Below are 27,490 nucleotides of genomic sequence, written 5' to 3'. Positions count from 1 at the left end.
ATATACTACTACATATTTTCATTGAATTAGATTTTATTTTTATATTTTTAAAGTTTCATTTTGATTATATTTGTAGTTATTTTTAAATGTGTAAAAATTTTTGGTAAGTATCTTTATTTATCTTAATTTATTTTAACAAGCATTTTATTCTTGTTATTTATATTATTCTATCTTATTTATAAGTTTTTTTAAACGTAAGTTTATATTTGATTTCAGCTGTTTAATTTCAAACTGCTGTAATTAACTTCATCCCACATGCCCATGTTACTGTAGTATTATTTATATAACATTACATCATTAATTATAAATATATTGAATTTGCTTTTATTTTTTTCAGGTTTAATTTTAATTTGAGTTACTTTTGCAACTCAAATTATTTTTGTAGTTTTTATTTCTAAAAATATAAAAATATTTCCACATTTGAAATCTTCACTTTTTATTTCAGTTTTAGCTTTATTAATTCATTCACTGAGGATTTTTTTTCTTTTATTTCTTTTGCAGTGGAAGCAGTGATGCAGGGATTGTTTCTCCATTATTTCAGCATAAAGCACCTGAGTGTATGACCAGAGCGTGTGTGTGTGTGTGTGTGTGTGCAGTGTGTATATCTGCTGAGCGTGTGACTGTTCTTCCACACACACACAACACACACACACACACCACACACACAGTAATAACACTCTCTCAGACTTGGATCCATCTACACACATCTCTGTGTTTCACCTCATCTCATGAGCAGATCCCAGACGCAGTGCGTTGTGTAAACACACACACACACACACCACACACACACGACACGCATCACACAAACAAACAGGAATCAGTCAGGCATCATAAACACTCCTCACAGAAGCAGGGGGATATTAATGCGCTACTATTAATGTGCGTGAGAGATGATGACGATGATGATGAAGATCGGAGGATCCAGTCACAGCCTCCACAGAACACCACACACACTTCTGTTACATCACACCTCCTTTAAATCATCATCGTTATCTGGGGATCTCTCTTCTGTCATCAACCTCTCGCTCCTTATATATTCATATATTCATTAGGGGTTTGCATATTTGGGGACCTGACCAAAGCAGATGAGCATTCTGGGTAACCATGCATTTACTGGGGTCAGCACACAGAGAAGTAGGGTAGGTTAGTTAGTGCTGGTCACCAGTAGTCGTAGGTGTCGTCCCAGTTGTCGAAGTGCACTAGGAAGCGCTGGTCCACGATGTCGGCGATGCTGGGCCACACACACCAGACACGGGTTCTTACGGTCCACCGCCTCCAGCTTCATGCCCACCTCAAAACAGCGAGGCGCTCGACCCCCTGCGAGGAGAAACTGCTGGTTAGGGACACACACAGCATCTCTAGAACAGGTCTAGTGCAGAGTGATGCGATACAATGACTCCTTACAAACGGAACTGATCACGTAACTCAGTTACTATTTATGGTAAGTAATGCGTTATGTTACTTTTGAGTTACTCTTTAAATCCAGGAAGTGCTTGCTTGTTGGTTTTTAATATGAAAGTTCTTCTTTTACAAATGTTTCAGCCCAAAAGTAAAGTGAATGTAACTCCAGGTCTGTACAGTAGAGGGCGCCGCTCAAACTAGTCACATGACGAATATAAGGCAGGAGAAGAAAGTCATATTCAGCAATAACTCAATATAAAACACAAATGTGTCATGTGACTCCTGATCTCTGTCACCATGACAACACCAGAGCTGTCACTCAACACAGGAGAAACAAAGTAACGCACGGATTTCCTTCTAAATCAAGTCATGCGTTACTTTACTAGATACTTTTAATCTGATTTGCACTCCTTTGCAAGGCTAGTGATGAGGGCCTTACGCTGGATCTGAAGAGGTTCTCCGGTGCCGCTTGAGCGTTACAGGCCTCCAGATATTTCTCCCAGTTAAACTCGTTCAGTTTGTAACCTGAGCACACAAAATACAGAAGAGATCAACCAGAAAGATGACGACACTAAACACATCCGGGTCACATTCCACCTTAAAATCTTAAGGAATAATATTTCACAAAGAAGTTTGACATTTATATATAATAATTAAAGACATTTCTCAAAGTGAGATGATCTGCTTGATCACTGCAAGAGTTTTACTGACAGTATTAAACAAATTCATAAATGATCAAATAAACAAACAGTAGTATTTATTTAAATCAGAATAAGCTGAAAAATACACAACAAATGATGCGATTATTATTATTATTATTATTATTTTTTCAGAAAAACATCTGACCAGATGTTTGAGAAGAAACACATCAAACTGAACTGTTCTTCTTCTTCTTATAATTATCTGGTATATAAATCTGTCTAGTTTCTTCTCATCTTGTGGTGAATCCAGACATCTCCTGGACGGTTCTCTTCTTCTGGCTCATGTTTGACTCACACACCTTTGGGTGGATGGAGTGTGTGTCCCGTCGCCTCGCTCCATCCTGCCGGTTTGATGTCCGGAGAGTCAGCGTTTACCAGAAGTCATAGCACTCGGAGTAACCATCGATGTGGAGCCGCAGACGGAAGCCGATCACCTTCAACAACAACGACAGGAATCTCAATCTCTATCAGACACGTCCACATGACGCTAAACTCACCAGCACACTCCAAACAAGCTCAGAAACACAAAAATGATCCGATTCCATTCATTTTGACACATTTCTGCATCGCAGCAATGCATTCTGGGACATCCATTCCTCCTCTCTGAAGAATACATGTGCATTTGCTTTTTGTTCAGAATTTAAAGCCATTAAATAAAGCATATACAAACATCATCAAAACCAAAGTGCATTAAAAAAGAGAATGCATATTTAATAAAAATAAAAAAACTTTATTAAAAAACTTGATTAGACTTTACTCGAAGCTGTTATGCTTAACGCATTATAAAGGTATAATGTAAAGCATCATATTTTTATATAAGTTACTGTAACCAAAGATAAATACATTATAATATTAAAGCTGCAAGCAGCGATGAACGGGCCCTCGCACCCGGGCTCACCGCCATCGTGTGGCTTTAGTAAAAAGGTGAACGTTGAGAAATATGCATTTAATGTCCTAATTATAAGTTGAATATATCAAAGTATATCCCATATATGTGCCAATCTTCCTGTTGCCAGCAGGTGGCGCTATCATTATAATGGAATATTGGTCTTCAGATGTGATCAGGCAAGGACTTTTATCAAACATGTGAAGTTTGGGGAAGATTGAACATTTTATGCTTGAGTTACAACAACTTCTCTTGCTGTGGCAAGACATCAAATTTTGTCATGGCGCCATGGAAACACCCTTTAACAAAAACTCAAGATCTCCAAAAGTTAACATTGCACAGGCGTTTAGATTAGACTGACCACAAAATATATGTTAATCTCAAAAAAATTATAGGAGCAGTTTGTCGCAGCCTAAAACATGTCACTTCCTGTTGCCAGCAGGTGGAGCTATTACTATAACTGAATATGGGCATGTAGATCTGTTAAGGGCAGAAGTCTTAACTAACATGTGAAGTTTGGCGCAGATTGGACATTGTATGTCTGAGTTACAGCAACTTCCTTTTCATCGCAATATATCAAAATTTGTCAGGCCGCCATGGACACGTCCTTTAACGAAACCTCAAGATCTTCGCAATTTAACAATGCAAAGGCCTTTAGATTACACTGACCAAGTTTGGTGAAGATCTGAATAAATCTCTAGGAGGAGTTAGTTAAAGTACAACCCCTGAAAATGGCAAAAACAACACCAATTTTGCAGAGAAAATTCTAAATAACTGACTTCCTGTTGGGATTCGGATTTCGTACCAAGAGACTTTTCTGTAGGTATTGGTGTGTTACATGTGTGTACCGATTTTTGTACATGTACGTGAAACATAGCTCGAGGCACACTCCGTTGAAAGTGCATATGCACTCCGTTGAAAGTGTATAGGTGGCGCTATCGAGCCATTTTGCCACACCCAATGGAATATTTGTCTTCATATGTGTTCAGGCCAGGACCCTTATCACACACGTGAAGTTTGGGGAAGATCGGACATTTTATGCCTGAGTTATAACATCTTTTATTCCCATGGCAAGACATCGAACTTCGTCACGGCGCCATGGACACGCCTTTTAACAAAAACTCAAGATCTTCACAACTAAACATCACACAGGTCTTTAGATTAGACTGATCACAAAAAAGACATTGATGTCATAAAATTTCTAGAAATAGTCTGTCACAGTGTAAAATATGTCACTCCCTGTTGCCAACAGGTGGCGCTATGACTATAACTGAATATGAGCATGTCGATCTGTTCAGGTCAAGAGTCTCATCCAACATGTGAAGTTTGGGGCAGATTGGACATTGTATGTCTGAGTAACATCAACTTCTTTTTTAATGGCGAAACATCGAAATTTGTCAGGCCGCCATGGACACGCCCTTTAACGAAACCTCAAGTCCTTCACAATTTAACATCGCAAGTGGCTTTAGATTACACTGACCAAGTTTGGTGTTGATCTGAATAAATCTCTAGGAGGAGTTCGTTAAAGTACAACCCCTGAAAATGGCAAAAACAACACCAATTTTGAAGGGTAATTCAAAATAACCGACTTCCTGTTGGGATTTGGATTTCGTACCAAGAGACTTTTTTGTAGATATTGGTGAGTTACATGTGTGTACCAATTTTTGTACATGTACGTGAAACATAGCTCGAGGCGCACTCCGTTGAAAGTGTATAGGTGGCGCTATCGAGCCATTCTGCCACACCCGGTGGAATATTGGCCTGCAGATCTGTTCCGGCCAGGACTCTTATCACACATGTGAAGTTTGGGGAAGATCGGACATTTTATGCCTGAGTTATAACATCTTTTATTCCCATGGCGAGACATCGAACTTCGTCGTGGCGCCATGAACAAGCCTTTTAACGAAAACTCAAGATCTTCACAACTGAACATCGCACAGGCCTTTAGATTAGACTGACCACAAAAAATACATTGATGTCATAAAATTTCTAGGAGTAGTTCGTCGCAGCGTAAAATATGTCACTTCCTGTTGCCAATAGGTGGCGCTATGGACTATAACTGACTATGGGCATGTCAATCTGTTCAGGTTCGGAGTCTCATCAAACATGTGAAGTTTGGGGCGGATTGGACATTGTATGTGTGAGTTATAGCAACTTCATTTTTCATGGCGAATCATCGAAATTCGCCAGGCCGCCACGGACACGCCCTTCAACGAAAACTCAAGATCTTCGCAATTTAACATCACAAAGGCCTTTAGATTAGGCATACCAAATTTGGTGTTGATTTGAAGAACTCTCTAGGAGGAGTTCGTTAAAATACAACACATGGAAATGACCAAAATTACACAAAATATGCTCATAATATTAAAAATAACCGACTTCCTGTTGGGTTTAGAATTTCGCTCCAAGAGTCTTTTTTGTAGGTATTGGTGTGTTACATATGTGTGCCAATTTTCGTGCATGTACGTGAAACATAGCTGGAAGGCTGTTGATTTTCTTGGTATAGGTGGCGCTGTCGAGCCATTTTGCCACACCCTCTTCTGAATCCTATATCAGACGAAAATTTTCACCAGGTTTGACGCATGTGCAAAGTTTCATGACTTTTTGAGCATGTTAAAGCCCTCAAAAATGCGATTCATTCGGGAGAAGAAGAAGAAGAATAATAATAATAATAATAAATATAGCTGCAAGCAGCGATGGCGGGCTCAAGCCACCAATGCCATCGCCACCCCGGTGGTATCAGGTAAACTGTGCCCAGCGGGCAAATGCATTCACAATATCCCTCTGGCAGTGAGGTTTTAAAGGATATGGCAGTTAAAGGGTTAATCCGAATCATCTAGACTTTAAAATCACATTCACAGAACAATATATATATATATATATATATATATATATATATATATATATATATATATATATATATATATATATATATATATAACTTTAGTAACACTTTACAATAAGATTCCATTTATAAACATTATGTTAACATGAACAATATTTATATAGCATTCATTCATGTCAGTTAATATTCCAAACTTAAACATTAAAACATTGTTTTATTGTGATTTTTTTCCAAGCACATTTTACCAATTCCAAACCATATCAATCTTAATAACTACCATTATTTTTTATTTAATCATTTATGAGTGCTATACAATAGTCCAGGAAAGCTGGAAGAGAAAAACAGGTCAAGAAGAACTGACAAAAAGAATTGCAAAATAATTAGGAATTAATGTGAAGATACATTTTTAGTCAATTCTGCAAGACAGACTTTCAGGAAAGGAGGTGGAATAAAAATGAGCTCCTAAATCTTAATCCTGGATTCTGGAAGATATATTCCTCAAACCATCGAACAAGAGGAGGTGGTGCTGGTCCTTCACGAGTCACTCTAATCTGTTAATTAAGCCTATATATAAAGCCTTAATATATAGTATTTCACAATACTTCATGGTATTCTAATTAAATCATTTTTTGGAATCTTAAGTCTCTCAGTGCCTTACACCGAGTAATTCTTGAGACTCCAGGAAAGTGGCAGTTCTGTAAAATGTTGGCGCTGGAGACTAAATGCTCCCTGATAGTTTCACACCTAATTCACTTAACACACACACACACACACACACATTACCCACAGTGACAGTGGGACTGAGTGACATCAGATGTATGATAGTTTTTTAATTTTCTATCATCCATATAGTGTTGTATAGTCATGAAACTATTGTCATGAGACCAGTCATTCTGAGGAAATATGCCTCAGAATGACTTGTCTTTTATGTGTACATTTTTTTTTTAAGTGTTTAGAAGCTGCACTTTAAAAAAATAAAAAGACATTTACTGGTTCCTTTTTTACTATTATTTAAAAAAATCACCACGACAAAACCATTCAAGCTATCCAAAATTCATTCACACCTGTTCTTTAAGATTAATTCTTTAAACAGTGGTAAAAGAGGATGTGGTGCTGAACCTTCAAGAGTCACTCAAAACGTATCTGTCCATAAAGCCTATAAAGAATTATTCTTAATATACACTTCACAATACTTCAGCTTGTTATTCTAATTAAGTGAGGGTCATTTTATCAGTAAAATTCCTAAAATACATATTATTTTATTTGAAAGATTTCTATTAATGATTTAAATCATACTCGTTTCTACAATAATTATTTAAAAGTAATCCTATAGCTCCCTCTGGTGGCCATTATTGGTACTAAGAATTGCAAGCTTGATTTATAAGTTATGATAGTTTTAATTTTATGCTGGCTCTTGAAAATGATAAAGCTATGAAACTTACTGTGCTTCCTTCAAATGAGGACTTCTACTTATATAAAAAATTATGAAGAGTTAGAATGAAAAATTTTAAAGATATAGTAAAATAATTATTTTATTTTTTATGTTACTTTAATAAATCTCTATGGCAACACCATTTAAGCTATCCTAAACCCATTCACAATTTAACATCTCAGTATATTGGCATCATGTTGAAAAAGGAGTATGGAGTAGTATGAGGAGGAGTATGAATTCATTTACAGGCTGATTTTATCATAAATCCACAATAAAATTTCTGAGTTCTGTATCAATCTGTGTTGTTGTTTGTTTATTTTTATCTTTTATTTTTCATAGGAAGATAACTTACTCTCCTTTTTAATAAATGTGCTTATAAACCAAGGACAAGCTATTTATAGCTGTATTTATAAACTGCTTACTACTGACTATTGATATTGGGACAAGGCTTTATAAAGCATGAACTGACTATTTAATAATGAGTGCAGTTATTATAAAGTGTTATCAATGAATTTGCTAATGTTAACAAATTAGACATTATTTTACAGTGTTATCAAATCCTTAAATGACTCATAAGCATTTGTGAAAGTTCTGCTTGCATTACAGCTTAGTATTGATCTGTGAGCTGAACAGATTTACTGTTACATCCATGAGATTATGTAAATTCAAATAAATATAATGTCACAGGATGTCATATGTCAGTATCAAATGAGTTTGAAATTATTATTTGCAGCACAAATAAGGTTTTTTTTAGGATTTTTAAAAATCCCTAAAACTGTCAGAAAAAGGTTAAGGCCTAAGCTATTTCTATGTGAGTGGCTAATTTTATTTTTGTTTTTATAATTGTAATACACAAACTATGAAATTATACAAAATGTATAAAAAGATAAATAAATAAATACGCACACATTAAAAAAGCAGCCAAGTCGAATGAGTTTCCTTTTTTATATAGATTAAAATTGAAGGCAGAAACAAGTGGTAAATGTGGTCACTTTAATATTCAAATCCAGTAGATCCAGTTTATGTTCACGTGGCTGTTTTCGTTTATATTCGCCAAGCTATTATGTATTTTGAAATAATCTTGTCCGTGATGTGTTCGTTCGTACGACGAAAGCCAGAATCCTGCAGCTCCAGAGATACATGTTATTCTGCCAGTCGCGCTTTCAAATAGTCTTGCACACTTAAACAGGTCACAAACACCTGCATTTAGCTCTTGTTGTGTTACAATGGGTTTATTGTGTGCATTTGTGGTAATATTTTATTTAAAAAAGCTCTTAAACAAGAATAAATTCGTTTGTTTTGAGCTGGACACTGTACGCGCTGATCGGAGCGGTGATTTCAGATAGGCAGCCACAAATATTTCATTTTCACACAAACAGTTCAAAAACATCTTAATTTAGCTCTTGGTGTGTTCTAATTGGTTGATTGTGTGATATCGCTGTAATAATTTATTTTTAAAAGCTTTAAAACAGGAATACATTCGTTTTCTCTGAGCTCTTTACTCCAGACGCTCGTGGTCACAGCGGTGATTCATCTCTCCTATTTCTCATATATCTCTGGCCAGAAATAATTTATCCATGAGCCCTGAACCGGTAATAATCAGATATGTTGGTTTAGCTTGTCAGTGTGAATTAAATCTAAGTATTTGTTTGTATTTTTAACCGATTTAAAAGTGAAAGTAAAAGTTCGGGAATTGAACCTGTAGGGGCGCTATTTCTCTCAGACAATGGAAGTCTGAAGCACATACACTCAAACAGAGGGACAGCGTGAGATGAGATGTCTGACAGTTTTTTAATTTTCTGTTATCTATACAGTGTTGTAAAGTCGTGAAACTATGCATATTTCCTCAGAATGACTTTTTCATCTGTATGAAACAATTATTTGACGTGTTTGGAAGCTGCAATTTAAAAATACAATAATGATTCCCTTTGTAAGGTCATTTCAAAAAATCACCATGGCAAAACCATTCAAGCTATCCAAAATCCATTCACAATTTAAGTTCCTATCAGAAATACTGATGTGTGTTCAGAGTTTTGTGAAATTCTAAGTATGTTATTTGCCTCAAAATCACCTGAGAAGTATTCCAGTTTGACATGTTGCCACGCCAACAATTTTTTAGATATCAATATCCCCCTTGCAGATTTATATCGGCTGTGTTTTAACATTATTCTGATGAAGTTTGAAGCAAATCGAGTAATAATAAGATGCTGAATTCAAATCATTTTGAAAATGACACACTTCCTTCTGCCAGTTGGTGGCGCTATAACTTTGACTCCTAATAGTCACATATATGCGATCGACATCATACAACGAATAATCTGATGAAGTTTGATTAAAATCAGGAAATGTATGTGGACGGTATTAGACACTTCCTGTTTCTCATTTCTCGCCATAATTTCAACGCCTCGCCACGAGCAAACCGTTCGAGATATCAAAAATCCCCTGGCAATTTTTCATCCCCAGTGTCTTGAGATCACGTTGACCGAGTTTGGCGGAAATCGAGAAAAAAACCTATGACAAGTATTTCAAATTCCAGAGCATGCGCTTTTTACATAACTCTAAATAGCTGACTTCCTGATGGGCGGAGCCTATGACATGCAATACGAAAGTTGTTCGGCACGATGAGATCTATATGTGTACTGAGTTTCATATGAATATGTGCAAGTATGTGTGAGCTATACATCAACATTTCTGACTGTGTTCCAGGGGGCGCCGTAGAGCCCCTGTGCCACGCCCGGGTCCCAGCCTCTGCAGGCTCCTAAAGGCCACAGATTCCAAAGTGTGCGCAAATTTTCAAGAGTTTTTGAGTATGTTAAGGACCCCAAAAGCCCCCACAACTTTGACGAAAAATTTGAATACTAAACCCTAAATAGCCAACTTCCTGTTGGGCGGAGCCTATGATATGCAATACAAAAGTTGTTTGGATTGATGAGATTTATATGTGTACCGAGTTTCATACGTCTACGAGCAAGAATGTATGATATATGGCCCTCCATATTCCAGGGGGCGCTGTAGAGCCCCTGTGCCACGCCCGTGTATCAGTCTCTGCCCGGCCCTAATGGCCGCAGGTTCCAATCTGTGTGCCAATTTTCAAGACTTTTTAAGCACGTTAAGGGCCCCAAAAGCCCCCGAGACGTTGGAAAATAATAATAATAATAATAATAATAATAATAATAATAATAAAAAATAATCCTAAGGAAAACAATAGGCCTCTCGCCCTTTGGGCTTGAGCCCTAATAAACAAAGCAGATACAAGAGGGTCCTCGCACCTCGGTGCTCGGGCCCTAATTAACATATTCCTTCTTACATCTAAAATAGTCTGTCATGTGTTTTAATGCATTATACTTTCTCAAGACGTCACAATGAATAGATCAGAACTATATCTGTGACTACAATTATTCACGAGATCAGAGACAGACAATGCATTATAAAGTGCATTACAGGGTATAATCAATTCATGCAATAAAACGTATTCATATTTATATGTGTGTGTGTAGGCTTTATATAAAATGCTACCAAAGTAATGCTTTTAATTATGCATGCAGGTTAGGTGTCAAAATCTTGGTAACACATTAGTTAAAGCCTTTATACACACACACACACACACACAATGCCCTATACATTTTATTTTTCATGCATTATGTCTTGCCATGCATATAATGCATTGTTTGATCCTTGAATTATTGTTATAATAAGTTATAACACTTATCTATTGATAGTTGCATCCTTAGAAAGGACAATGCATTAAACCACAACAAACAGCCATGCATGTTAACTCTGGTTACAATTATTTATGCAAAACTATAATTCATAACAGTGTGCATATGAATACCTTTATAATGCATTGCACAGACAGGACACAAGTGAAGCCTCTGAGAGCTGGAGGAGAGTAAGACAGCGAGTAAGAGACAGATTCTGACCTCGGCCACAGACAGCACACAGAACATGGACGGATGCAGCGGCTCGATGCCCTCCAGCCTCATCCCCACCTTAAAACCATTCCTGCTGTCGGGAAACACCTGGAACTGGAAGAGGAGACCAGGAGTTAGTTTGAGGAGTCCATCACATCTGTTTAACATTCTAGTCTCTCTAGAAACAGTCATGCATCTGGCAGACACTTCTATTCAAAGCCACTTGCATCGCATTCAAGAAATACATCTGATCAGTTCATGCTTTCTCTGGAAACGATGCTTCCTCCGGTCTTTTTACATTTTTCTACATTTAGGTTTATTTATTAAGAAAAGTGGTGTTTAAAATGAAAGCATGAACATGTTGCAATGTAAATTGCCAGATTCTTTCATGTTTTCTTCCTCTCCGAGAGGTGTTCTGCTGGTCCTGGATCAGTGGTCTGTACCTCAGTGAAGAGCTGCAGAGGAGCGGCCGGAGATCCATCGTCCTCCAGATACTGATCCCACGACCACGGCTTCTTCTTACCGCTGACCGCTGCAGAAAACACACACCAGAACACACACCTCACAGATCCAGACACACTCATGAGCACAGCGTGTGAGACGACTCTGTTTCCTACTTTGTGAAGTAGAGACTTTATTCTTCATCTTTGCGGTTTCTTCTTTCGGTCGCTCCTGAGAAGAAGCACATGAGCACTCGTCAGCCTGTTCTGAGAGTCACTGAAGGTCAGGGGTCAGGGGTCAGGGGTCACTGTACTCACACGCAGACTGTACTCATCTGACACGCTTCTGGGGTTCAAACTGGGTTTCTTTCTCTTGCGCTCTTCACTCTGCATCATTCGAGATCGGCTCTGCAGAAACACAGAGAAAATGATGTAATATTATTAGATTTTAACACGTCTGTTTTCTGTGTGAATCTGTGTTAAAGTGTAATTTATTTCTGTGATGCTCCGCTGTATTTTCAGCATCATTCCTCCAGTCTTCAGTGTCACATGATCTTCAGAAATCAGAATAATATGATGATTTACTGCTCAAGAAACATTTCTGATTATTATCAAAATATTGATTTGAGCTGTACTTCACTGAATCTCTGAGTCACTAGTCATGTGGTTTAACTGCTCTCTGCTGAACTGAGTGCTTTCTGACGGCTGCTCATATTTCATAACGTGAGCTAGAATAAAACTGATGAATCAGAACTGACCTGTCCACAGTCAGGGGTTCAGCCCGAACAACACAGGCTTCATCTGTCCCCCATCACCTACAGGACCTGAGAGAGAGCAGCCACATCCACCCATCAGAACAGAGACTAAACCTGGTCAAAACTACACTGGAACATGAAAGACACTTCACAGTTAAATGATTTGATTAGTTTTCAGGGCAACATTACTCATTTTCTTTTAGTTTATCTTGAAGTACTAAAATATCAAAATAAATGGAAATAAAAATAACAACCATAGACATTAAAAAGGCAAGCAACAATTCTAAAACATAAACATTTTAATAAAAACTAATCAAATCAGACAAAGGAAAACCTTAAAATGAAAATTAACCAAATCTAATCAGTCAGAGAGAGACATGAGAGAGCAAAACACACACTATTTCTGGAAACAGAGCCCAAAATGAGTAAGAAATTAGTTTTAGATTAATTTAAAATGTATAATTTAACATACAATAATAATAATAATAATAATAGATTTTATTTATAATGCACTTTTCATTGGGGGAATCTCAAAGTGCTACAATAAAATAACAAGATCAAAACATCACAGATTACTAAACATGACAGCTCAGCAATTATATGCTTTCCTAAATAAAAAAGTCTTTAGATATGCAAAGGAGTGAGAAAATATGTCAGAAAACTCTCCATATATGCAAAATAAGCTTTTTTCACAAAATCTGTGATTTTCTCTTACTGTCTGGATGCAATCATCAGGCTCATGTCTGTATTTCTGCCCTTTAAGTCAAGATTAGATGTGAAATAACATCACACATGTGAGAACGGCTGAGAATTGAACAGGTATTTGTCATCTGGCTCAGATTCAGACAGGAATCGTGTGTTTGAGGTGTTTTTCTGCTGCGTCTGCACTGCACAAACCATTCTCCAGAGCCAAAATGCTACAATTTAGTGAGAAACTGACGTGAAAGAGCAAAACAGATGCTATTTTTGGAATCAGTGCTTTAAGTGAGTATGAAAAGAGTGCTGGATTTCCTTCTGCAGATTCACTGCATCATTCAAATCATGAGCAGAAACCCTGACTAACATCTTCCCAGAAGATTCCTCCCAGCATCCAGCGCATGTGTTTCTGTCACGTGCTTTCCTCCCATTCAAACCTCAAACAATAGAAACACCGCTGTGTCATCCTTCAAACAACTAAACCTTCAGAACTACACATGCAATAAACCCAGAAGAGCCCGATTACAGACACAGATCACTCACAAAATCAGATTCTTCTGTGCAAAGAAGAAAGTTTCAAGGATGTTACAGCAAACACAGACTGAGACTCCACACAAGCAGCGTAAAGAATCAGAACAGCAGTCCAAATATACCAAAAACAGCCAATAATAATGATAACTAAACTTCACAAACTGTGCTAAACACCAAACATGCACTTGATCTGGGGCCTGTTCCAGAAAACAAATAAGCCAGGTTTATTTCAGTTAGTCTGACTTATTGTCAGCTGATTGGGTTCAAAATAAGTCAGAAGAACTGATTTGAGCCTGGATTATTTCTTAGTACTAGTATATTTTTATTTAATGACATGTCAGCATTTTAGGGTATTTTCATGACAAAAACTATTTAAAGAATACAATGAATACCAGAAAACAAACACACACAAGTTATATTACACAAGATTCAAAATTCAAAACCTTTTTCTGTATGCTAAATAACACTTAGAGTGAGTTCACTTCAACATGCAATTAAAAGCAGGACAGTCCAATAAAATATGTTTGGTTTATTCAGTAAACTTGTTTCATGAAATATTTTCTCCATGTTTCTGTCAGAAAACTGAATGCTGTGAACATCGACTGCTGAGATGAACAGACGTCTACACAACAGTGACGAGAGCGTGCTTTAAATACTCTCTCACACACACACACACACACACACACACACACACACACACACACACACACACTCGCTGAGCAGGAAGTGATGTGTGGGATCCATTCAGCAGGAAACATTTCAACAACTTCCTGCACAGAAATCCCAATAAACAAGAGAGAGAAGCAGAATTATCATCCGTTGTGATCCGAGCGCACGTGAATATCGCTCCTGATCTACACAGAGAGCGCTTCACACACTAACACTGCTGTTTCAATGCACTTACACAGCTTTCTATTCCTGGAACTACAAGACATCCGCTCTGAGAGAATCCCTCTGCACTGAGCGTTTCTCAGCCTTCATTTATCATCATACACGCTCCACTTATAGAGTTCATATCAGCACAGCCATTATACAGAAGTCTAGCACTTTCATTAAACACAATTCATCTGTCACACTCTAGAATCTGAAACTCTAAGGGGTTTAAAATCTAAAAAAAAAACTGTTTAACCTTTACATTCATTAACATTTACCCTTCAATTCTACAAAAAGTTGTTACTTTAACATTTTTTTCATTTCAATATAAAGTATAGGAAAATTAAACCTTTTTCATTTAATCTATTCAACATTTCTGATTTCATTTAGTTTCACTTGATAAAACATCTAAAACTAGAATAAACTAGGAAAATGAGAAAAACATTATTTTTTTATTTAAATAAAAACTATAATAGTATCTCTATTATACTAAAATAACATTATTGTTGTCAACTACACATAGGGTTAGTTTTGATTACATTATTCTTATAAAAATTGCTGACTCTAAGCTTTTGAATGGTATCGTGTATTATGCTACAAAAGCTTTTTATTTTAAATAAATACTGATCTTTGGATCTGTCTACTCTATTCATTAAAGAATCCTGAAATAAAAATGTAAATAATATTGATAATAATAATAAAAATAAAAAAGTTTCTTGAGCAGTAAATCATGATATTAGAAGAGATTCACACAGAAAACCGCTGTTTTTTATATTAGAATAATATTCCACAACATTACTATTTTTGCTGTGCTTTGGATCAAATAAATTCAGGCTTGGTGAGAGCAGAAGAGTCTTCTTTATAAAATATACCAAATATCAGTGTTCTAAAACTGCTGACCGGAACATAGATTACAGAAATGTTAAACTGTACTGTTATATATATATAACACACTATGTAGGTGTTTCGTCTTTTGTTTTGTGTGTGTTTTATTTTGCGATATACTCAATAATGTCAAATCAAACATCGTTAAAACAACAATTATTGTAGCAGACTATATATTGCACACCCCTAGTTTACAGTAATGATGGAAAAATTAATAATTTATCCTTTTATGAATGGAATCCATTCCAGCACAAATTCATCACTTGTATTCACTTGTAACATGGTTCGGTTCAGATTATTATAAAAACAAACCCACAAAACAAGATGATTAACTAAATAAAACAAGTCCCACTCCACTTTAGTCAGGATGAACACGTTATCTGATCTGAAAGCACTGATTCAGAGAGAAAGACTCCAGCAGGAGAACTGAAAACTGAACGTAAACACGGTATTTTTCTACAGTAAACCGTTTTGATTAATACTGTACACACAGAGCTGACTGAGGAACTATCTGAAGCTCAACAGGTGCAGCAGCTCCGACACGAGAAGACTGAAGAAGAAAGAGTCTCTCTCACACAGGAAGATGGCGACTGTCTTCAGCACAAACACACACATGTGATGACAGACAGAGAGAGAGAGAGAGAGAGAGAGAGAGAGAGAGAGACTGAGGGGAGAAGAACAGAACTGCGCGGGAGAAACAATGTAACACTAGCGCGCGCTCGTCAGCGGCGGACGGAGAAACATTGTAACGCGTCACACATCAAACACACACACGAGATACATCTTCATCTCCATTCGCTTTCAACGGCAGGAACACACACTTTAGTCGAGCAGCGTTAACACACACACAGTGCGGCTGTAGGGAACCCACACACGCATCACACACTCCTCACGACACAATCTCACACCTGTGGAGCAGACTGAACACTAAAGCGCAGATTCTGCCGCAGATCTTGATGATTTCTTACCCGCACTGAGAGCCGAGAGATCCACCAGACGAGGTGAGGTGACAGCACTGAGCAGTGCGCATGCGCAGAACACCAGCCCTCCACTGGAGGAGCCGGATCACGTGACCTGAGCAAACAACAACAACAACAACAACTCATCAGCAACACACAGCATCTCTAGAATATTCTCAACTCATCAAGTCACGTCACAAAAGCAAATATTCGCCGCAGACTACGGTTTCCATCAGAAATCATGCAATTTCTTAATTATTAACTTATAACAATTATAACAGTAATATATACAAATGTATTAGAATACTTATTATTAATTATATTATTATTAAATAATAACTAATGACTATACTAGCAAAATGAAGAAACATTTTAAACAACCGAAGGTACTGTATATCTCATAAATGCACATCTGCATTACATATTTTTGCATTATTTCACATCTGAATTGCATATTTTTGATCATCTGAATTTCATTTGCATTCATTCGGATTACACAGTTTTAACATTAAAATAATAAACTTAATTTGATTCATATTTGTCAGTCAAACATACATTAAACAGATCAGATTTATGCACGGCAACAATTATTTCTTTAATCAATTATTAATTAACTAATTTCATCTGCTCGATTTTTCTTATAAATACAAATGTTTTCAACGCATTTATTCAAATTGCTTTATCCAGCATATACCCCCCAAAAAGATGGTTTAATAGTTAAAGTGTATAAGATTGAAACAAACTGGACTTTTTGATGATAAATCTATAAAGTTGGTTATCATTTTCAATCTTTGATCTTTTTATTATTATTATTATTATTTCGATTATTTCCGAGTTCCAATTGGATTTATGTCACTCCAAAACCTTTAAGAAAACTTTTTTATTAAATATTATTCTTTTTTTCAAAATGAGCGTAGTATTGTAACATAAATTTTAAAATGTAGATAAAAATTCTATTTTATTCTATTATTTTCGGAGTGTGTCTGAGAACTGAAGTTTCTGATGTTCTCCAGCAGAGGTCAGTAGAGTCACTGATCACGATGTGTGTGTGTGTGTGTGTGTGCGTGTGTGTGTGTGTAAGAGCAGCTCATTCATTCATTTATTGTGTTTGTCTGTTAGAACATTATCTGACTTCATTCGATCAGTATCTCAGTTCTCTCCCCAAAACACACATCAGTTTACCTCAGTAAAATCATTCTGATGATGATGATGATGATGATGAACAGTGTGGTGACTGATAACAGTTGCTCAGTGCAGGACAAAGATTCAAATATGTCAGTAATCAGGGTCATGCTGTCAGAGGTCAGAGGTCAGCTTCAGAGCTGGTGCTGTGCTGGTTAACTCTCGTCAGCCAGGTCAGAGATTGTGTGTGTGTTTATAATGCTCATAAACATTCCTTCACGGAGGAACGTGCGTCTCGTGTGTCTCATTCTTACATTCTTTCAGGGGACGTTCTTCTCACTCTCACAGATCACAAACCTGTTCACAAACACTTGCTGCATCCAAACACTGGTCTTTACCCATCATGCACTGGGCATGAGGAAGACGTGACATTTCCTATAAAGGGAAGTACATCAGTAAGACTGATGACTGATGTGTGACTTCAGACGTAAAGAGCCCAAAACAGCTCTAACTGCAACATATTTACATGTGTGTGTGTGTGTGTGTGTGTGTGAGAGAGAGAGAGAGTGCGCGTGTGTGTGTGTGTTTAAAATCATGATGCATTTTTACATTAAAGTGGGACTGGCACGTGACTCTGATTATCTGCACCTTTAAGAGAAACACTTCCAGAAAACTTCTGACTTCTGACTGTTTCCTCCTCGAAATAAAATAAAGAAGCTTATTGTGACTTTTTATCTCACACCTCCCACTTTTTTCCCCTCTGAATTATGCTTTCATTTAAAAAATGGAAGAAAAAAGTATGAATTATTATACAAAAAGTCACAATTATTTTTATAATTCTATAAATAAATAAACATGTATGCATATATTATATTTCATAACTAATGTTTATGATAATTAAATGTGCATTTTAAGAGTATAGTAGTTTTGGTAAGGAATTGTTAATAAATGCCCATGAAGAACGTCTATTAGTTTTATGCTCTTGATTTTGTGATTTGATCTACACACACACACACACACACACTCACTCTCTCTCACACTCACTCACTCTCTCTCTCTCTCACACACACACACACACACACACACACACTGGGTTAAAGATTAGAGAGCGCTGTGTAGGTCGTCAGGGTTCAGAACATTCCAGAATCCTGTAGATTCCTGCGCTCTTACACTCCAGCACATGCAGCACACACAGTCTTCTTCAAGCTCAAGCAGTACAGCGTTGCGCTTGCAACACCAAGGTCAAGGGTTCAGACCGCAGGGAACATAACTGATAAAATGAGTAGTTTGAATGCAATGTAAGTCACTTTGTACTGAAGTTATTTATCAAGTTATTTATGACCACAGACAAACCCAAACTTGGGCTTTGAAATAAGGTTATTATCATTAACAAATCTAAAAGAAAAAAAAAAGTAAACATGAACTGTAATTTAAAATTGGTTAAAAGTTAAAACTGAAGAACTGAACTAACTAAAACTAAAATGAAATAAAAACTATATGGACATTAAAAGAACTAACAAAAATGACAAAAAAAAACCTTAACTAAAATTAAAACAAAACAGAAAATCTAAAAATCTAATTCCAAATAACACTGCTTTGACTTTATAAACCATTTTTATGCAACTATTTATCTCACAATTCTGACTTTTTACTCAGAATTGTGTTTATTTCACTCAATTCTTAGAAAAAAGTCAGTTGTGGGATAAAAAGTTGCAATTACCATTTTTATTTTTTATTCAGTGTCAGAAACAGGTTTGCATATGAACTGATCACATGTTTATCCTGAATTCAGTGTGAACCGCTGTGAATAAAAGCATCTTCCAAATGTAAACACATTTCTCCAAGAAGACATCATTTCACTGCTCCTTCTGTTCCAACAGATTAGATCATCTCATTAATAATGCAAACGCTTATGGCTCCACACACACACACACACACACACACACAAGGGAGAGGTCAGAGGTCCCAGGAAGTGTCAGACAGCGAGATCCTCCAGAGATCCTGGAGACATCAGCACTGACCACTCCCTTCACCCAGAACGTCTCAATCTGTCAATCAAAGCTCAATCAGTTGATCAGCAGCAGGTCTAGACTCTCAGAGATCACACTGTACACAAGAATTCATGTATGCTTATGAACCCTCTGTGACACTTGTCCTGTACAGTAGATGTGCTTTGTGTACATGAAGAACAAGTCAGAATTTCAGTATCACACTATGATAGTTTTTCTATTAATATTGCTATTAACATTTTGTGTTAGTGTAATTTTAGTAATGTTTATTTTTATTTTTTTATTCTAAAAATGTTTTATAATTTCTTCATATAATTTTTATAATTGTTTTTCTATTCAGTTTTTGTTATTTAATTCTTAAATGAAAATGAGAACTGCTGCCTTGGCAATTCGTTAAAATAAAATAATTTTTTTTTTTTTTCATTATTATTTTATTTCAGTCAAAATGTATTTTATTGCAAGCAGGGTTATTAAAGTTACTAAAACTAAAATCATAAAAAAATAAAATTTTCATTAAACGTTTTTAATCAGCTTTTTTAATCAACATTTATCAATGAAAATATGATGTTTATTTGCTGTACTAAAATAGCTAAAACTACAACTTAGATACAAATATAGACTTAATCAACAGCTAAAATGACAAAAACACTAAACAAAAAGACTAAAACTTGAACTAAAATGAAAAATATAAAAACAAAAACTGATTCACAATATCAATAAAGACTATATACTCAAATAACACAGATTTTTAGCTGTTCGGGTTTCTAGAAGGATCTGTGATGTGTTGAACTGTGCTGAAGCCCTGTCGCTCATCATTTATTCAGCCTCTGAGCAGAAGCAGCAGTCCTGAAACAGGAAGTGACTGATAGAAATCAATCCTCATGTGCTGAATAAATCATACGCAGAGCACATCTATGAGCTCATGCTCCTACAATCAAACAGACCTTGTGTTTTAATTTCACTTTCATTAGAGACCTTCATTCAAAGAATGCAGAGCATCAATGATAACTGATAATAACTGAGCAGTAAATCATCATATTCTGATTTCTGAAGATCATGTGACACTGAAGACTGGAGGAATGATGCTGAAAATACAGCGGAGCATCACAGAAATACATGACACTTTAACACAGATTCACACAGAAAACAGATGATTTACACTAGAATAATATTTCACATTTGTACTGCTTTTTATTTTTTTTTAATTAAATAAATGCAGGTGAGACAAATATATATAAAACCTTATGGTTGCTAGGTGGTTTCTAGGGTGTTATTCAGTTGCCATGGTGTTCTATGTGGTTGCTAGGGTGTTGTTTTGGTGCTAGGTGGTTGCTAGGGTGTTCTGTGTGATTGTTAGGGTGTTATTCAGTTGCTATGGTGTTCTATGTGGTTTCTAGTGTGTTGTTTGGTTGCTTAGGTGTTCTTTGTGATTGTTAAAGTGTTTGGTTGCTAGGTGATTGCTAAGGTGTTTGGTGTGGTTGCTAGGATGTTGTCTGGTTGCTAGGTGGTTGCTAAGGTGTTCTGTGTGGTTGCTAGTGTGTTATTTGATTGCTATGATTTTCTGTATGGTTGTAAGGGTGTTATTTGGTTGCTATGGTGTTCTGTGTGGTTGCTAGGTGGTTTCAAGTGTATTCTTTGTGGTTGCTAGGGTGTTGTTTGGTTGCTAGATGGTTGCTAAGGTGTTTGGTGTGGTTACTAGTGTGTTGTTGGCTTGCTAGGGTGTTCTGTGAGGTTGTTAGGGTGTTATTCAGTTGCTAGGGTGTTGTTGGGTTGCTAGGGTATTATTCAGTTGCTATGGTGTTGCTGGGTTGCTAGGGTGTTCTGTGAGGTTGTTAGGGTGTTATTCAGTTGCTAGGGTGTTGCTGGGTTGCTAGGGTGTTCTCTGAGGTTGTAAGGGTATTAATCAGTTGCTAGGGTGTTGAAAGTGAAGTGACATTCAGCCAAGTATGGTGACCCATACTCAGAATTTGTGCTCTGCATTTAACCCATCCGAAATGCACACACACAGAGCAGTGAACACACACACACACACTGTGAGCACACACCCGGAGCAGTGGGCAGCCATTTATGCTGCGGCGCCCGGGGAGCAGTGGGGGGTTCGATGCCTTGCTCAAGGGCACCTAAGTCATGGTATTGAAGGTGGAGAGAGAACTGTACATGCACTCCCCCCACCTACAATTCCGTCCGGCCTGAGACTAGAACCCACAACCCTTCGATTGGGAGTCCTGCCCTCTAACCATTAGGCCACGACTTCCCCTAGGGTTGCTGGGTTGCTAGGGTGTTCTGTGAGGTTGTTAGGGTGTTATTCAGTTGCTAGGGTGTTGCTGGGTTGCTAGGGTGTTCTCTGAGGTTGTTAGGGTGTTATTCAGTTGCTATGGTGTTGCTGGGTTGCTAGGGTGTTCTGTGAGGTTGTTAGGGTGTTATTCAGTTGCTAGGGTGTTGCTGGGTTGCTAGGATGTTCTATGAGGTTGTAAGGGTACTATTCTGTTGCTATGGTGTTGCTTGGTTGCTAGGGTGTTCTGTGAGGTTGTTAGGGTATTATTCAGTTGCTATGGTGTTGCTGGGTTGCTAGGGTGTTCTATGAGGTTGTTAGGGTGTTATTCAGTTGCTAGGGTGTTGCTGGGTTGCTAGGGTGTTCTGTGAGGTTGTTAGGGTATTATTCAGTTGCTAGGGTGTTGCTGGGTTTCTAGGGTGTTCTGTGAGGTTGTTAGGGTATTATTCAGTTGCTAGGGGTATGTTGGGTTGCTAGTGTGTTCTGTGAGGTTGTTAATGTATTATTCAGTTGCTAGGGTGTTGCTGGGTTGCTAGGGTGTTCAGTGAGGTTGTTAGGGTATTATTCAGTTGCTAGGGTGTTGCTGGGTTTCTAGGGTGTTCTGTGAGGTTGTTAGGGTATTATTCAGTTGCTAGGGGTATGTTGGGTTGCTAGTGTGTTCTGTGAGGTTGTTAGTGTATTATTCAGTTGCTAGGGTGTTGCTGGGTTGCTAGGGTGTTCTGTGAGGTTGTTAGGGTATTATTCAGTTGCTAAGGTGTTGCTGGGTTTCTAGGGTGTTCTGTGAGGTTGTTAGGGTATTATTCAGTTGCTAGGGGTATGTTGGGTTGCTAGTGTGTTCTGTGAGGTTGTTAGGGTATTATTCAGTTGCTAGGGTGTTCTGTGAGCTTGTTAGGGTATTATTCAGTTGCTAGGGTGTTCTGTGAGGTTGTTATGGTATTATTCAGTTGCTAGGGTGTTCTGTGAGCTTGTTAGGGTATTATTCAGTTGCTAGGGTGTTCTGTGAGGTTGTTAGGGTATTATTCAGTTGCTAGGGTGTTCTGTGAGGTTGTTAGTGTATTATTCAGTTGCTAGGGTGTTCTGTGAGGTTGTTAGGGTGTTATTCAGTTGCTAGGGGTATGTTGGGTTGCTAGTGTGTTCTGTGAGGTTGTTAATGTATTATTCAGTTGCTAGGGTGTTGCTGGGTTGCTAGGGTGTTCAGTGAGGTTGTTAGGGTATTATTCAGTTGCTAGGGTGCTGCTGGGTTTCTAGGGTGTTCTGTGAGGTTGTTAGGGTGTTATTCAGTTGCTAGGGGTATGTTGGGTTGCTAGTGTGTTCTGTGAGGTTGTTAGTGTATTATTCACTTGCTAGGGTGTTGCTGGGTTGCTAGGGTGTTCAGTGAGGTTGTTAGGGTATTATTCAGTTGCTAGGGTGTTGCTGGGTTGCTAGGGTGTTCTGTGAGGTTGTTAGGGTATTATTCAGTTGCTAGGGTGTTGCTGGGTTTCTAGGGTGTTCTGTGAGGTTGTTAGGGTATTATTCAGTTGCTAGGGGTATGTTGGGTTGCTAGTGTGTTCTGTGAGGTTGTTAGTGTATTATTCAGTTGCTAGGGTGTTGCTGGGTTGCTAGGGTGTTCTGTGAGGTTGTTAGGGTATTATTCAGTTGCTAAGGTGTTGCTGGGTTTCTAGGGTGTTCTGTGAGGTTGTTAGGGTATTATTCAGTTGCTAGGGGTATGTTGGGTTGCTAGTGTGTTCTGTGAGGTTGTTAGGGTATTATTCAGTTGCTAGGGTGTTCTGTGAGCTTGTTAGGGTATTATTCAGTTGCTAGGGTGTTCTGTGAGGTTGTTATGGTATTATTCAGTTGCTAGGGTGTTCTGTGAGCTTGTTAGGGTATTATTCAGTTGCTAGGGTGTTCTGTGAGGTTGTTAGGGTATTATTCAGTTGCTAGGGTGTTCTGTGAGGTTGCTCACAGTAAAAGTGATGCTTGTCTTAGCACACAATTTTCTTCTTGAGTTATATCGTGTTATCGTGCACACTGTCCTAAAGCTTTAGATTAGTTGGTTCAGTAAATATAAACGATGAATAACAGCAGCTGGTTATCAGACGGACAGATGAACAGATAACACTTCACCTGTCAGCAGCATTAAACTGTGAATCACAGAGTCTGACTGAAACGATATATGTGGCCACAGAGGAACAGAATCAGTGTGAATTCATCATGACATCAGGACTGAAGAGGAAGAGCTGATGTTTGAAGAAGTTACATAACCAGGTGCTTCATTAACGCCTCGTTTTCTGTGGTGGAATGTCCTTCCTCACAGATGGAACCCGATAAAGAAGAAGTTTTCATTTGTGCCACATGCTTTCATCTCTACATCATTCACACACTTCCATTTGTGTCATTTCATCACTGCAGTATTTCTGTACATTATCAGACATGTGGGAACATGTACATTTATTAAAGTACTTTATTTGATTCTTTGAAACAAGAACCATTAAAAAATAAATTAAGATTAATCGTATTTTGTGTTGATATATGCACGCCCCCGTGCGCTGATCGGACACTGGTGGCTGTAGCTCCGCCCCCGCGAGTCCGCGTTTCATGGCAGTCAAATCTTCACACACACACACACACACATACGGGTGAATTACAGCAGAAGCACACACGCGTGCGGTGATCTGATGGATGATGGATGTGACGGACTGTGGCGGAGTGATTCTGACTGCGTTTCATTCATTCACGATTCATGGAGATGAGCAGAAACACAGAGCAGACAACAGGTCAGACACACACACACACACACACACACACGAACTCCACTCATTCTTTGATCTCCTCCGATGTTTTACTTTGAATTGTATGTTGTTTTTAGATCGGGGGTGTTTGTAAAGTTCGTAATTTGATTCTCTTTTGCTCTTTTGCTCCTATTCCGTTGCATTTCATATTTTCTGATGCATTATTTGTTCTTTAGGTCTTTAGTATTGCATTGAGTGAATTGAGTTTGAGTGAGTTTATGCTCTAAACCTGATTTCTGTTCAACTGGATTCTAAACAGTAATAGTTTATTTTGTTCAGTGATCAGAGTCACTGTCAAATCAAGTTATTATTCTGTATGAAGCACATATGTTTCACTGTAATTCTGTCGTGCTCATGTCTGATCCTGAACATGTTCTTCAAATCTTCAAATATTTGCTGAGTAAATACAGTTTATTGAGCACATGATCATATTCCTCACGTATGTCACTGTGGATAAAGTGTTTGCTAAAGGAACAAATGCACAGCTATTTAATTAAATAGAACAACTACCATACCCAAATTGATGAAAGCCTGTTTTTGCCATGGAATAAAATGAGTTAATTGCCACCTTTTTATTTAATTGCAGCTGAGATATGAAAAAAAAATTATTCTGAGAAAAAAGTTGCAATTAATAAAGAATAAAAACCTGAATTGCAAGATTTAAAATCAAAATTGTCAGATTAGAATTGCAGAATTTTCAGAATTCTGAAATAGAAAGATGCAATGAATTTTATTTATTTATTTATTTGTGTGGCATAAACTCTCTTCCATAGAAATCGTGTGTCATTCCCCTTACTTCTACAGTACTACAGTAAAGTGAAGTAGTGTAGTGTTTGTGAAGCTGTTCCAGAGTTAGTTTAGTTCAGTTGTTCTTTGATGTTCCCAGCATGCATCACTTGTCTTTGTCCTGTAGTGTCTCATCAGATGATGTCATGAGCGAGACGTTTCAGAGTCAGGCAGCGACGGGACGCTCTCCTCTCTTCTGTCTTAAAATGTTTACATTCGATGGGAGCCAGAGAGCGCTCGGTCGTGATGTTCTGTGATTTATGTGCTGCAGGAAAACATCAACACAGCCTGAGTCTGATAGAGCAGGAGTTAGAGTTAATGACAGCGTGAGGAGCAGCTGTAATATCAGTGTGTTTGACTCCAGCTTCAGAGTGCAGCACACACACACACACACACACACACACACACACACACAGCTGCTGGCTAGAGGTCAGTGGTGTTGTGTTGTACTACTAGTCCTACTAAGTGACTTAATTCACACAGGCTGAAAGCCCCGTTGTGTATGTGTGTGTGTGTGTTCTTGCTGAAAGCTCGTTTCTGTCAGTGTTATGTCTTGTACAAAGGGAAGTCCTGTACTCCTGCGAGTCTCTGTGTGTCTCTGAATGAGTCGTGTGCTGCTGTCGCTGACACTGGACGTTTGTTTCCACACACACACACACACACACACAATATATTTTAAAGAATGTTTGTCCGTTTCGGTTCCCAATAAATCCATTAAATGGACAAAAAATACAATGGAAATCAATTCTGAATGATTTCTGAAGATCATGTGACACTGAAGACTGAAGGAATGATGCTGAAAATACAGCGGAGCATCACAGAAATACATTACACTTTAACACAGATTCACACAGAAAACAGAGGATTTACATTAGAATAATATTTCACTTTTTTTACTCTATTTTTTAAATAAATGAATGCTACTCTGGTAAGCAGAGGAGACGTATTTCATAGAAAATCTTACCAACCCATATACTTTGTCAAAGGAATGCAACAGATATTAACTAATGCTAACAAATAATAATAAATACTGTAACAAATGTAATGCCCACTGTTAGTAAATTTGAGTTAATGCACTAATGGGATCTTATTGCAAAAATCTATTGATAAGCTCGGCTCTATTTCTATGTGATGATCTCTGATGGTGTGACTCATGCTCTGAAGATCAAGATAGTCTTCGGAATGTCTCAGATATTCCTCAGAATTCTGTTCTCTGTGGAACCTCTGAACTCTTTCATTGAGAAGAGACGTGTGAACTCTAGACTGACTCTGGCTATAACCAGCCATAAAGTGTGTGAGGCTGATCTGAGATCAGGAGCGAGGGACATCAGTGCTGTCCAACCACATTCCAGCGGACTGGAAGAACAGCAGAATTCCTGCCAGAAACACTTCAGTCGCGTCCGGAGGCACAGAGAGCACACACACCAACATGCACAGGTAATCAGAGCGGCTTTACTACGGTAAACCAGCCTTTAGTGCTGTAAATGATGCTGTTTGTGGGTCAGATGAGGAAGAGAGAGTTGGTAAACACGGGGTTAATGAGGGTTTGAGTGATAAGGACTGCAGATAAGAGCCGCTGTCATCATCATAAACTCTGTTTTTGTTTGAAGAAAAGATGGTTAATATTTCATCTCTAAGCTCTGATTAAAACTGAACAGGTTTCATTTATTGGTTGTTATTTCTTGGGTTTAATTTTAACGTTTGCATTTATTACTTTATCCAAAACACGAGCACGTGTTCATGCATTACGAACAACAACAGCAGTGTGAATTTAAGAGTAATACAAGAAGAATTAGGGTTTGTGCCACTGTTGTTTATCCAGTGGTGTTTTTTATAAGCTAAAGCTCTTGGTTTTTTCATATTGAAATCAATTATATTTTAAAAACGTAAAAATGTGCTGATTCAACTGAAAATACTTACTCCGCTGTCTTACAAAAGTCCTGTTTCATCGAATACGAAAGGTTTATTATACTTTCTAAGTTTGGATGAACTATGAAATTAGTTAAATGAAGTTAAAGGAACATGAACATTATATTGCATTTTTAGTTATACACCCCAGTAATAGAAGCAGTACCATGGTATTCTTTGAGTTACCTCGTTATATTGTGTGTATATTGGAAGGTAAAGCTCAAACAAAGCAGTTTTGGTGGATCACAGGAAGTGTGAACGCATTAGAGATTGTGTTTTGTGTAAATGAATTATTGACATGCTGCTGTGT

The 27,490-nt window shown here is 37.6% G+C and overlaps 1 pseudogene; it reads right to left on the bottom strand.

Annotated features, from left to right (window-relative positions):
• Positions 1 to 1,526: 1,526 nt before the first annotated feature.
• LOC113079431 (lethal(3)malignant brain tumor-like protein 4) lies at positions 1,527 to 16,353 on the bottom strand (annotated as a pseudogene).
• Between the last annotated feature and the right edge of the window lie 11,137 nt (positions 16,354 to 27,490).

Source organism: Carassius auratus, unplaced genomic scaffold, assembly GCF_003368295.1.
Source record: "Carassius auratus strain Wakin unplaced genomic scaffold, ASM336829v1 scaf_tig00028011, whole genome shotgun sequence".
Taxonomy (NCBI): domain Eukaryota; kingdom Metazoa; phylum Chordata; class Actinopteri; order Cypriniformes; family Cyprinidae; genus Carassius; species Carassius auratus.
This window is presented reverse-complemented; position numbering and strand designations above follow the sequence as displayed.